At 42.8% G+C, this 14,196-nt stretch overlaps 2 protein-coding genes across 8 annotated transcripts in view; both read left to right on the forward strand.

Moving 5' to 3' along the window:
* The window catches only part of LOC311434893 (uncharacterized protein), a 37,000-nt gene that overhangs the window by 13,513 nt on the left and 9,291 nt on the right, over positions 1–14,196 (forward strand). The window contains exon 3 of one of the 3 annotated variants that reach the window (XR_014691811.1): positions 12,758–12,970. The exons of 1 other annotated variant lie outside the window; for it this stretch is intronic. The gene's annotated coding sequence lies outside the window, so the exon portion shown is untranslated. Of the gene's footprint in view, positions 1–3,384; positions 3,895–12,757; positions 12,971–14,196 lie in introns of those variants that run through there. One more of the 3 variants, XR_014691812.1, reaches the window with a different exon arrangement.
* LOC311434892 (uncharacterized protein) overlaps positions 13,835–14,196 on the forward strand; it is a 167,666-nt gene continuing 167,304 nt past the window's right edge. For all 5 annotated transcript variants that reach the window (XM_084515378.1, XM_084515379.1, XM_084515374.1 and 2 more), the window contains exon 1: positions 13,835–13,959. The gene's annotated coding sequence lies outside the window, so the exon portion shown is untranslated. The remainder of the gene's footprint in view (positions 13,960–14,196) is intronic.

Raw genomic sequence — 14,196 nt, forward strand, 5'->3', positions numbered from 1 at the left:
GCTACTGACAGAGTAACGCTGTGAGTGCTGTGAACCAGTACTAGCTCTTTTACATGTGGCTTCTGTTAGACTCTCAAGCTGCATTGGAAAGAAATGATCAAGCTCAAACGTGCACACTATCTGGAAAGTCTCCTCTCCCTCAAACATTTAGCGTCTGCTCGTGCAGTCCTGTGTATCCTGATTATCTAACTCTTTGGTTTTGGCCTCTCACTTTCAGGGGAATGTTTCTGAATCACCTTTCTCACTCCCGTTTTGCTGCCCAAACATGCCTTGGGTGCTGTTTCACAAGAACTTGCTGTTACATTGTGGGGGGACCTTGTATCCTGTAGGCTCGGGATGCTCAGTCAGGCTTTGTGTCAGGGCTCCCTAGAGCTGCTGGAAGGCAGTTCTCGACTCTGCAGGGCGACAGAGTGGAGCAGAAGTCATCTGTGAAGCCCCCAGAGATACTTGTCCCACCTTGCTACCTCCCCAGTGAGCCAGGGAGCAGGTCATGGGTCTACCTCGCTCTGTATTAAGTAGATTTGCTGGCGCTTTGCCCCAGGGCTACGGAGGCTGAAGACCCTTTATTTGGTAAGACTTGGGCCTGCTTTGTTGTTTCTGATAAAGGAAAGGGTCCTTAGCTTTTCCCCATCTCAGAGGGGTGGGCAGCTGCAGCAGACTGTGCCGGGCTGGCTGCAGGACTCCCGCTGGGCACTTTCTCCTCCCCAGGAGCCGTGGGACTGGGGGATGGCGCCTGTCATTTTAGCCCCTTGCCACTCCAAGGCAGAAATTGCCTTGCACCGGTAGTTTATACAGCCCCAAGCACAATGTCAGCATTAAACGTTAATTAATAATAGTGGCTTATATTGCTAATCACATAATTATAAATTATGTGTGCTGGTTATGCCTGCCATCACATATTACTTTGTAGTTACATAGCTATACACATAGTGTAGCCGGGCTTTTGTAAATCAGCTTGTAGTTGTTCAGTGATACAAAGGCTATGCCAGCATATAAATCCGATGTAAACTGCTAATCATTTTTAAATGAAGACAAAGCAATCTGAGTTTTAAATCCATAATGCAAGAGAATTACAGTGCATGTGCCTGAAATTTCGGAAGAGAACTTGCTTTGCAGACATTTCAATTGTAAGCAAAATTCTGACGTTACGCGCATTACATGGTATTTTACTGAAATCGCACTCAGTGGCAGATTTGCATAAATGAATGTATTGTATTTTTTATAACTGTGAAAGCTTTAATTACCTAAACTCTAATTAGGCTTGCATTTTTCAGAAAACACAAGATATTAGCTTATTTTGTAGTTGGCTCAACTTTAATGTTTTCACACATTTGTAACTCATACGCAACAATATACTATAAAAACACAGGGAAAACACAGAGATTAAGGCATCCCTCGAACTTGTGAAGCTGATTGGTTGTTTCTTTTCTTGGTGTGTGCAAGCCTCGATGCGTTGACATTTTCTTGAATGGTGTCCTGGGGACAAAAATCACACCTGATGTAAATTTGCCACAACTAAATTTGGCAGCATTGCATCAAGGGTGAATCTACATGAGTATATTTTAATAACTTCTAGGAATAAAGGTGTTGTGTGAAAGGGGATTGTTGATGGTATCCTTTTCTAGTGGAGCTTGTTTGGTATTTTTGGAATTCTTGCGTAGTTGCACAGATACTTTTCAGACAGTGAGGTAATGGTACTGAGTGGGTACTTGGCCCATTGGGGTTCCAACAAAAACTGAGGCACACAACACAGGTTTTGAGGTATGATCCCTGCTTGGTATCTAGTGAGTCATTGCGGGGCCTTTCATACAACGAGAAAAATAAAACAGTGAAGTAAAACTACCATTAATCATTACTCCCCCATTTGCCAGACCTTCAAAATAAGAAGTACTAACGCAACTTGTGTTAATTCTCTTGAATTTTCTCATTTGCTTCTGTGTTAAAATTCCTGTTCTGTCTGTGTTGGGTTGTCTATATTGTGCCCTTCTCTCTGACACAAACCCGGTGACAACTCTTTGTGCAGTTGTCACTGTGAAGTGAGTCTGCTGCAACGTGCTCAAACAAGAGCTACTTTTACAGGCAATTCAGCAACCTGTGCTGGAGCAGAGCATCCTGCCCAGCATTTACTGAGGGCATGCTGCTAAGAGCTTTAAATATAGGTCCACATGCTGTTGATGTTCTCGTTGTGGAGTGTAGCCTTCCAGATGCTCAGGACTTCTGCTTTTTCTAAGGAGAGGAAGGTGAGGATGCCTCCTCTTGAAGTACTGGGTTGAGAGAAATTATATAATTTTTCCAGTTTTGTTTGAAGCGCTGATTGCAATGTTTCTGTTGACTGGAGGCAAACAACACTGCAGCCCTGGCTGGGTCTGAACTGAAATAAAAATAGTAATAATATTTCACCAATCTTGTTTCTGAGGGTTTGTATTATATTTTGTCAGGAGGAATTAAAAAAAAAAAAAAAAAAAAAAAAAGAAAGCAAAGGAACGTCAAATGCATTTCCATATTTTCTCCTCCCTTACTGTTTATAATTCTTGCATGACTTACACAGTCAAAATTACATGGCTTGCAGCAGAATTGGAGGAATTCTAAAAATGAAATATTTGAAAGCAAAGTAAGACATAGAAACAATTAGCATCTACAGGTTACATTTCTTATTTTCATCTCTAACCTCAAGGTCTCTCCCCCTTATAATGCTGACTGTGCCTTTCTTTTAATTAAGCATAGTGCTCTGGGAGGCATTCTGCTGTTCAGTGCAGGACTGGGAATGTATTACAGTTTGTGGGATGTTAGTTATTGTATTTCTGCTAAGTAGCACCAGCTGGAGTGATGACAGCACATTTTTTAAAACCTCTTTCTGCTTTTCTTACACATTGCAATACTGTCCTAAATATGTTATTTTTGGTCTGAGCAGATACCCAGGGCTGCAAGTTACCAAGCTTCTGTACCAGGGTGGACCTGTGAGCGGATTCAGTGATATGTCAGCTCTGCTAAGAGCTAACTCCTCGTAAGGGGCTGTGACTGTAGGCTCAGATACATGAGAGGTGTTGTGTTGCCCACAGTGAAATGAGCAGTGTGGAGTTAGGTACATAGATTTGTTATGAAACCCACATGGACTTTGGAAGCTGGCTGGTGGAAGACCATTGTAGGGTGTTTCCCCCCAGGTATAGACTCTTTAATCAGCACTATTACTGCCTCTCTCTTCATGGGATTTCCAGCCTCAAAATCTCTCCTGAAGCTTGGTGTCTGCCTTTTCTCTCAAAAACCAATGGAGAAGAAGGCAGCAGTGCTTTTATCTGGTACTTTATTGGGTAGCATATTCAACCAAGACATCCAACTTCACTTTCCTTTTCTCCTACCTTAATTCCTGCATCTCTTTTCTGACAGGATTGTGCATCAAGCTACCAGCTAGTCTTGGTCAGGGTGATGGAAGAGGACGTTCTTCATGTTTCCTGAAGCAAATTTTGTCATAAGGTTCAAGGTTAATGGGGACAGGAAAAGGATGTAAGAATAGTCCAACTCTGTAGCACAGTGGTTAGCTGTGCTCATTTGGGAAAGGGAGGTTGTGTGGCAAAGACTGTGAAGCATTTGATGGAAATCAAGTGCTGCCATTACTGCTAGGCATGCCTTCCTCCTCTAGCCATGGTGCATGGGGAACAGAGAACAATGGTGTTTTTGTATGGAGCCTCTTTCAGTAGATGCGTTCCAAAAGTACCTGCAAGACCAGGCTGTTCTTCTGAGATAGATGGAGGTGTGTGGATGCCTGCTGGGGTGTAAACACTTCATCACCACTGAGCGATTGAGCCCTTTAAAGACGGCATTTTCCAAGCACACACGGAAGCAAAATTGTACAAACTGGGGAATATGCAATGCATCTGACTGATGTGCCAAAAGACTCCTGGGTGTTCTGAGGATTATATCTTTTCCACACAGGCTGGGTTATAGCTGCCCAAGCCCCGCTGTGGATCTGGTCCAGAACCTCTTTGCACTGGAGTCTTCCACCAGGAAAATGCAGATGGTGTCCTTGTCTGTCCAAGGAGTTCAGATATTCTGCCCCATTACTGGGTAAACATCTAGCATGAAAAGGACAAAGAAAATTTAACGGTGTCCCTTGCAGCCTGCGAGCTGCTCCAAGAGGTAGGGAAATACCATTCCAACTTAACGTGGGATGTTTTGAGAGGCAGAGAGGTAAGAGGCCAATATTCCAAAATTGCTGGTAATTCATGGGGAGGAAAATTTGTGATTTTCCAAAGTTGGTTCTGGGTGCTCCTGAGAAGCCAGTAGGAGCTGCTGATTCCCAGGCTTCCTGAGACCAGCCTGGAGGAGCAGCGCTTGAGTCTCCTGGAAATGGAAGCGTCTGGGATTACTGCGAGAAAAATTTTGGCGGACTACCCTATGTCACGCAGTAGGCTTGTGCCGAAGCCAGGGCCCAGCATCCTTTCTCCAAGTTCTTGTAACAATAAGAACAACCTCCTCACCAATTGCCTTACAAAAGGTTTGAACATCAGGTTACCCAGAGACATGAGCAGATAGCAGAGCAGTGATGTACAAATGAAAGTCCTACACTTTGACCTCCAACCACATGAAGCCCCATTACAATAAATATCCAACAACACATCCCTTTCCACACCACACGGATGCTGCCTTAGGTACAAAGGTACTAAAATGACTGTTCCATGTAATAAAACATGGTGGGAGAAATTATGAAGTATAAAGTGAGGTTATTGCCTTCACTGCTAATTAAAGTTTACTGTATCTTCTTGCAGCTTTGTTTAATGGGCTCCAACATATCATGGGGTGTTTCTTTAAAGAATTAAAAGAAAGCTCTTTTTAAGGTCACTCACTTGACCTCAATTCATTGTGTTGTGAATGCGGTATTGTAGTAGCACATATTGTGTGGGGTACAACACCATGTGCTGCTCCAAGACTCCCGTGGTAGCTGAGCACAAAGGGCTGCGTTAACGATGGTGTGTCAGCCTGAGCTTTGAATTTCGTTGCTTGAGTGCTAGTTTTCATTACCGACGTACAATATATGGCGTTAACCATTTCAGCGCCAAGCTGTGTGCCAGGGGCGCACTGCTGCTTGCGCTTGGAAATGGTCATTTCTGAAGTGCCAATGATCTGAGGTACAATTATTAGTTTATTACTTAATGGCATCAATTAGGGCAAGCATTGTCATCTTGCACACAATGATCTCAGCACCACAGTGTGATATAACTGTTACAGTGAGCATCATAGCCTGAGACTTATGCCATGTAGGGAATAAAAAGCTTTCATTTTTTTTTTTTTTCTTTTTGCCATAAATTCTGTGTTCTGAGATTTTCACTTTTTTTCGTGCCTTCATTTTGTCCTTGGACATATTCTGCAAAGCTCTTTGAGTACTATTTCTTTATGTAACATTTCCTCCTACAAAATTTTTCTTTGTAGTAACTCATGCGGCCCTGTCCTCTGAGTATTTTGAATATCTAAATCCTTGATTATTTTCAGTTTTCTCTTACGCCCTTTTCCCAATATGCTAGCTGAGTCTAGGTCTGTGTTTGGATCGTGCATCTCAAGCTGCAGCTGCTGTGGATCCTCTTGTTTGGTGGAACTCTGTTACTTTGGTATCTTGGCTCTTCATCTGGCTCGGGTTGCTTCCTCCTCAATACATGTTCCACTCATGAGGCGGGTGATCCAAAGCCCATTGAAGTAAATGGAAAAATTGCTGTTGATTAAATTATTTCACATCTGCACTCCCTGGCTCTACCAGCTTCTTCCATTGTCCACACATCCTGATTCACAAATGTTTTAAATGACAGCTTTAGGAACATGAAAGCCTTTGGGGCAATGGCCTAAAGACACAGCAGAGGGTAAAATCTGTGAACATTATAGTGCTCTAGCTGTAGTACTCCCATTAATCACTACTGAGCATCTAACTGAAAAGCCTTCCCAGGCAGGCAGGGAAAGCTGGTATTTCACACAATCAGACACACAGGCAGCCCCCGGCCCGTGGTGTAGTTCATCAGGAGGATTATTTGCTTCAAATGCAAACTGAACATGGACTTTGTTTTGCCAGAGGTTTGCTTTGCTGTTTCCATTTCCCTGTTCCTTGTGAATGGAGGGCAGTAACAAAGCCACTTGCCCAAGAACCTGATTAAGGGTATTGCAGAAATGGGCAGACTGGGATCAACTGGATATGCGATAAGCTCCTGCTCTCAGGGCATGTCAGAGCACAGGGGTGTGGAGAGGCGATGCTGAAGCAGCTCTGTCACCCTCCTGAGCACCTGCAGGGACTGTAAGTGATGGGGCCCAATCCTGCCACTAACAAATGTGTCTTGCTGTGGGACCTACGTGTGTCATCCAGCTGCATCCTGATGGCAGGTCTGGATGAAACCCAGAGTGCTTCATCCCCCTCTCATCCCCAAATCCTGTTGTTCACTGGGGGAAAATCTGGGAGGAAGCCAGATATGGCTCCAGGCCATGGTCTGCTCTGAGGATCAGAGACCCATGGTGATGGGGTGTGCCTGCCCTTCAGTTAAGTGCTGCTTCTTTAAAGGGACTCCACGGGGAGATCCTTTGTAGGATGGATCACATTTTATACCTGGGTTTCAATGCACTCTCCCAAGCAGTTAAAATGGCAGAGACGGGTATCGGTAAACCTGATTTATGATGTCAATTGTGGAAATTCAGGCACATTTTCAAAAAGAAGGGGCTGCTTACAGACAAAATCAGTTTTGGAAGCAGACAGGATGCAACGTACACTTATGGCAACTGTGGGTGTACGTTTGGTAAAAGGCACATGTTTATGTGCTCAACAACTCAGATATCAGCCCCAAAGTTTTCTCTTTTTTTTTTTTTTTTTTTTTTTCTTCTTTTTTTTAATCCTTCTCTTTTCTATGCCTATGCCCACCGTCTCTCCGAGCTGGAGCATCATCCCAGGCACAAAGATTGTGAGGTACTTACACACAGCCAAGCACAGATGTGGGGGTAGAAATTCAGCACTGTGAGTGCACCTCGCCTTCGGAGGAAGTTTACAAACATTTAGATGCAGTTCAAAAGCATTTACAAATCTTTTGAGGTTTGCCATCTTCCATTAGGACATGGATTCAGCTTTACCAATGGAACAGATGCTGGTTGTATGCCCGAATTATATAACTTTGTAGCGAACCTTTCTGTTCATCACTAAAAGAATAGCAACGTCATTACTGTTATAAATATAGTTACCAAGGAAACCAGTTTATCATAATTGACGATTTATCCTTGTTTCATTCTTTATCGCTGTTTCTTTCCGTTCAGTATCCCGCTGCACCTGAGCTTGCTTCTTTATTTATTTATTTCCAGTTAAAAGGTACGGTAAAATGCTGTTGGGCTAGCTAACTTGGTAATCTGCATTTTAATAGAGATGGATCTATCTTGCCTGCAAAGCTTAATTCTAGATTTTCCCTCTTCTCTGTCTCTAGCTTTTGGGACCAGCAGAGGAGTCTGTCAGTTTGTTTTATTGCTCCCGTACTATTGAAAAGTGACTTGAATTTATAGTTTTTCTGAGTTTGTATGCTGCCACTAAAAATGTAATGAAGGAAAGAGGAAGCAATTCTTGGATGGAATTCTTGCTGGAATCAGCTCCCTGAAATGTTTAAAATACTCAAGGAAAAGACGGCGTTGTATCCTGTGGCAGAGGAAGGAAAGGATTTGGCTTTCTTTGCCAGGACCTTGAAGCATTTTTTTGGACAGTGATTGTCTGGGGTTGACTTTGTTGGGTGTCTTTGGTCCTGGTTTCCCACCTGTATGGCAGATGTAAGGCCTGCCATTGTGCGTTGGGCTGTTGAGATCCATCAGATTGCTCACCCAGACCGAGTGAAACACCCTCGTATGAGTGATGATGGGAACAGTCCCTTTCCTTGAATTCCCCTGCATTGTCATTTTAAGATAGGTGAAAGCTTTAGCTTTAACTGAATGTCACATCAATTTTATTATGTCTGTAGGCGTCTTTGTTTTTAAAATTCATGACAAGTTCCTTGCAGTACATTTTTACTGCATTACAGCCACCTGTTCTACCTTGGTGGGTGGCTGTAAATCTGGGGCTGTCCTTTTGCGTGCGTGTACATGAATGATTGTTTCTTTATACAGCATATTAGGAGCTTCCAAAATGTATTCATAGCTTGAACCATCCTGAGGAGACACATGGCCATTTTGTGGATCAGCTTTCCTCTTCTGCCACTGCAGAAGTGTCACCTGGGGTCCCAAAGCAAAATCTTCTTGTCCTTCCCATGGGGTACCTTTTCTACCTAGGCCCAACATGTGGAATTTACCCATTTGTGGCCTCACTAAGTCCCTTTGTACCGAGTGCTGCCATGAAGAACAGTTTGCTCCTAGATCAGCTTCAAATAAATCATTCAGACTGATTGATGTGAATTTGTTGTGCCTTTGCATTTATTTGTTGATATCTGACCTACCTCAGGAATGTCAATTCTAGGCACCGTGTGTGAGGAAGACATGCAGACGCCTCCCTAGTGTCCCTGTGGTGCTGCAGGGGACCCTGCTTCACTCCGGGGCTCAGTGGTGCCATTTGGCCTCTGGGCTGAGGCACTGAAGATCTGCGTTCACTTCTCCTCACTGAGGACCCAGGAAGATCTGCGGTCACTTCGTGGCCCCAGATTTGCCTTGGAGCAATCTCGTCACCTTCACGTGCCTCAGTTTCCCATTTTTTAAATGAAGATCGTGATGTTTGCTGTCTTCTTTTTTTTCCTCCTGCCTCTTCAGTTGCTGCCCTTCCTGGTGGTGTTACACCTGAGAAACCCCGTAAAGCTGTTCATCTCAATATTGAAGCTTTTTAATGCCTGTGAAAGTGCCAGAGGCCTAGAGACGGATACATTTGTTTTATGGGATGAATTACAAACAAACTATCTCAATACATTATTAGAACCCCAGGACGATCTCAAGTAGAGGTTTACTGGCTTGCTTTGTTTGAAGCCAGTGGAAGCTCCTGGGGGCAGAGTCTTCTCTCTCTGTGTATGTGCTTGTAAGTGCTGTGAAATGCTCTCATTATGCAGGGGCTGTCCAGTTCCTTGTACAATATTACAGCCCAAATCTGTGGGCTGCATAGAAGGCTCATGATGATAGAAGGCAGTCTCAAGAGTCAATGCTGCAGGCTAGTCTTTTATTAATCTCCTGCAAAATGAGGTCCCACAGCAGCAAATCACACGGCGCTGACACATTTAGTGCTTGTCTTCCCTAGTTCACATAAGGGGAAGAGCTCTGCGTCCCCATTTCTGAGAGAATGAGGTGCAGCATGCGCTGCGTCTAAGGAAGAGGTTGGGTTTGCCAAGAGCACCAGATGAGACATTGATGAAATCCTGGGAGCGCCTGTGTACTTCTGGTGGTGTGGATTGTAAATCACAGTAAGGGATGTCGATGCTTTAATTATGTGTATGTGATGGTCTATGTGTTTGTGCTTGTGGGTTTTTTATAAGTACGGTAAATGGAGGAGAGAATCTGGCCTGGCTCTGAGGCTGCTGCTGCTACTGGCGAGGCAGGAGAACATTTTGGCAAAGCAGCATATTTATTTTTTTTAAACCTCCCTCCCCAGCCCCTCCTGCCGTACTATATTTTTCTCTCTCTTTTTTTTTTTTTTTTTTAGGATTTTTTTTTTTAGGATTTTTTTTTTTTTGTGTGTGTGTTCCTTATCTGAGGTGCTGCTGGGACTGGCCGTGTGCTCCAGCTTACTGAGCTCTTTCCCATTTATCTGGTGTGGTTCCCAACCTATGATTTAGCAGTGGTGTGTGCAACAGAAAGAGAAAAACAATGTTTGATCTGCTAAAACGTACCTTAAGAGCAAACACATACACATTGATGAAGGTATCAGCTGGGTTCTGCCTACAGTTATGTCAAACAAAGTATGCTAGGAAGTGCCAACTTTCCTTTTGTGCTGTGACACCAAGCGCTGCCAAAAGATATTAAAAAGCTTGCGTGAACTAGGTGATGGCAGCTGTAACTATCTAAGTTATTGCCTGGCAGCTGTAATGCTTCTTCAGTGCTGCTGGCTGCTTTTTATATTTGGTTCCCCATTTGTTTGCCCTTATTCTAGCAACCGATACCACCAAAGCAGGCAATCAGTGTGTTACAGCACATGGCCACTTGCTACTGCAAAATAGGCAGCTTAGTAGTGGCAATTGAGAGACTCTCATGCAGCAGCTGATATAAGTCATATTTCTTTTGGAAGAGAACCAACCCAGCGTTGTTTTTTTTTTTTTTTTTGTGTGTGTGTGTGTGTGTCTGTATGTGTCAGTGTGAATCCAAGAAACCTTAGATGAGTCGATGGCAAAAGGCAAACACACACACACGCACGTACACACACGCTGCATGCACACTCTCCCCCCCTCCCCAAAATGCAGCTTTCCGTGTTCTTTCCGTGTTGGCTCTAAATGTGCTAGAACAATATAGCCAGCTCCCAGCCCCTGCCAATCCTACATCTGCTCTCTAAAACCTCCAGCAAATAAGAATTACTGTGGGGTTGTTTAACCAACGCTTACAATATACACACTTTTCATTTTTCCGCCGCTTCTATCTGTACACTGGTGGCAAAGGTTTGAGAGATAATGGAGAATGATACCCATTGGGCACTTGCTTTTGCAGTGCTGCGAGGTGGGCAGTAGCCACCCAGATCTCTCTGCTGGCATGTTTTGGGGCAATATAAAATGTTTTTCATTGCCATGGGCTTTGGGGAAATTGTCTGCACCACGGGGGTGGCTTTCTGCTGGTTTTGGGGTGGTTTTTTTTCTTTTTTCTTTTCTGTGAGGGGAAGGCTGTATATATATATTTTTTCTGTTTCCTCTTTTCAGTCATCTTTTAAAGAATTTCGACAGTTCATTAATGTCATATTTCTGGGAGATATGTTTCTTCATTTCTCCTTTCTCTTCCTCATTTCTGACCCAACCTATTTTTGAAAGTACTCTAACATGGTAATATTTTTGTAGTGTGATCAGCCTCAGGTTTCCCCAGCATGGAAAACAGACCGAAGTAGTAGCTGCATCTTGCGGAGCACAGGGCAGAAGATCTCAGTTGAGCTTTTGGATTTTTTTTTTTCCTTTACCGTTTAGGCTCAGCTGTTACAGAGACCTGAGACAATTGCATGTTGTCTCACAGTAATAAGACACCATAATAATTCTTTCCGCCAAAGAGTCCCAAAGCATTCATGAGTGTTTAATTACCTATTCCATTTCACAGATGAGGATACTGAAATGCAGAGCAGTTAAGTGATGTGACAAAGGACACCTAGGTATTTGATAATGTAACTTGAAAAAGAAACAGCATGTTATTAATCTGTTTCCCACCACAGTGCATGGACTGTGCTTTACCATCAATGTGGCTAAAGAAATTTGGATGGCTTTGGAGCCTTGCCTCCAAATTTATTGCTTAACTTTTTTTATTTTTTATTTTTCCTAGTGTGTTATGAGTTTTAAAACCCAAATTACTTTGTTTACTTTGTGCATTTTTCAAGAAGACAAGTGCCTCACTATTATTTCAGAGCACTTAAGAGGATAAGATTTACAGAAAGTTCTGTGAATGGCAGTGTGCTGGTCAGAATGGAGGCAAGTTTGAATTTACCCCTAGAAAGCTCACATCTGGCATTGCAGATTATGTCGGTCCTCTGGTGAGTACCACGGTACTAAGAAAGGCCTGTGACGGCCCTCTCAAGTGTCAATGAATTTCCCTCTGTAAGGAAAGATTTCTGGATAGCTGGAATTTCCTCCGTTTGTGGTAGAAGCCACATTTCTCTGCACTATTGAAGAAAACCAAGCAAGAGGTGTTTTGTTTTGGGATTTTAGATGAATGACGCTGCTTCAAAGTTCTCTTGCACCAGGTGGAAACCTGCACGTGCACGGCAACTTCACGTGGAAAGGCTGGCATAGCTTGATGGGACAAAATGCCTGTGGGGGCTGCCAAGCTGCCCTGTGCTGGTTAGCCTGCTACCTGTTTCTCTTCCAGAGGATTTTCACTTCTAAGATAAACCGACCTGTTCTCTAGTTGCCCCAGCACTTGCCTGCTGGGTAGAAAGTGATGCTCATGAGTCAGAGATGCTCATGAACAACAGAGGCTGCAAAGCAAGAGGGGAACAAGCCCCTGTCCTGCAGATTGCAGCGAGCATCACTCCTCATATCCCACACCTGCCAGAGGGGCTGGGAGTGCCCACCTGCAGGCTCCCAGACCCCTTCAGCTGGCAGAGACATTGCTGACCTCTGGGTGTATCTGGCTGCCTGCAAAAACAACCTTCACCACCCCGCTATCCCTCTCAACTTAGAGATCTGGGGCACCTGTGATGCATTTAGAGTTGGTCGGCCACAATCAGTGGCCCATTAATTGAATCTTGTCTGGAATGGTTTTAAAGTAATATCCTACCATCTAAATTAGTCACCTAAAAACTGACAAATGGGGGTGTTTGGTAGGGAGCTATTAACTCTTTCTTTCCTTCTTTCCTTCTTTCCTTCTTTCCTTCTTTCCTTCTTTCCTTCTTTCTTTCCTTTTTTTTTTTTTTTTTTTTTTTTTCTTCCTGTTTTATTTTTGACACGGTTGCTTTCTGGAAGGTCAATCCATGCAACAATCCATATAAAATTTTCATCATTATTTTCCATTAATAAATGCAAAACAGCTTACTTGGAACCTCTTCTATCTTCATTTATTTTCTCAAATAACAAAATAAAATATACAAATGCTTGCTTCTAAGACTCTCATACCATTTTCAGCCCCTGAAGTATTCTTACATATTTTTTTTTTTTTTTTCCAGAGGGTGATTTGAGCTGCCCCTTCCCTCAAGAAATGCGTGCGTGTGTGTGTGTAATGGAAATGCTGACAGACCCTTAACTATAACAGCACGAAAGGCGCCACTAAAATAACAGTGGAACAGATGCTGTCACCACTGCCCCTGGTGGGGAAAGAAGATGAAACAGAAGGGCATTAGAGTTGGTAGATGGCAAATTAATCCTATTGTACTAGCAGCTGCAACCACCGAGATGCTAGCATTCGTGCTTAGACACTTCCAGTACACCAAGCTCTAGTAGGGGTGGTTGGAAAGGATGAGGCAACGAAAGGTCACTGGAGCTGTTTTCATCCGAAGAGTAATAATTAAAATGTTGGTGTATGTTCTCTACTATGACTGGGCTCTTTTTGCCGTGGCAACCAAATTGGGGCTCTTTGTGGTATTTTGACTCTTGCAGTATTTCTCAAATGCTAAAGCATAATCCTAATGTCATTTTTTTTTTTTTTTTTTTTTTTTTTTTTTTTTTCCCCTAGGCTTTCAATACTGAAACTCTGATTTTAGAACATGGGTAATGACAGCTCAGATCTCTTTCTTATGCTTATATTAGCAAGCAAAAAAATCACTGTTATTTTAAAACAGTGAGTAAGGAAGTTATAATTATAATTCCTAAGACAATCTGGGTGATTTTGTGGGGGTGTTGTAGAGATTGAAACTCAGAAGGACCTGTGGCCTGAAATGGTTGGGTTAAAAAAGGAATCTTGTTTCCAATGAAGGCTGAATGGATGGTGCAAAGCAGAATTTTAGGGGCTCAATTTATCCCTACAAGATTTTTTTTTTTTTGGTGAAAACTTGTTGAAGAGAGCTGTGCAAACAATAGCTTGTGTAAGCCAAAGCTGGCATCCAGCAATTCTTAATGTCTGAATGAAAGTGATTTTTTTTTTTTTTTTGCTTTTTTTTTCTTCCACAGTACATGTTGCCAAGAAAACAAGGAGTAGTTGCTTTAAGCATTTACAAATGGTAATGCACCAACAGCTGGTCTCAATCCAACTGAGCTATTGTAGGGGTATTAAAAAGACAGGCCAGAGTTTGAGATCTACTGCCAACCTCCCTTGCAGAGTTAGGGAATATTTTACTTGGAAAAAAAAGGTCTTCTCTTCCTGCAGAGATCCACGGCTGTATTCTCCTGCAGAGCCTGAGCCCTGCCTGGCAGAGTAGGCAAAAATACATCGGTAGGCCAAATGTTTCATTGACATGAAAGTGTAGAATCCAATAGGTCCTCAGCTAGATTATTTATCTCAGTCTAATATTACAGTCTTCATCTGTGTGTTTTTTTTTTCTTCTTTTTTTAATGTTTTGTTTGTTAGATGAATAGTTGTGACATGTGACTGTATTTCTATGAATATTCCTGTTTTCCTAGAAAAATCTTTACAACTAAGTGAATATAATACTAATATTAATGAAGTTAA

This window comes from Aythya ferina, assembly GCF_964211825.1.
Source record: "Aythya ferina genome assembly, chromosome: 3".
NCBI lineage: Eukaryota > Metazoa > Chordata > Aves > Anseriformes > Anatidae > Aythya > Aythya ferina.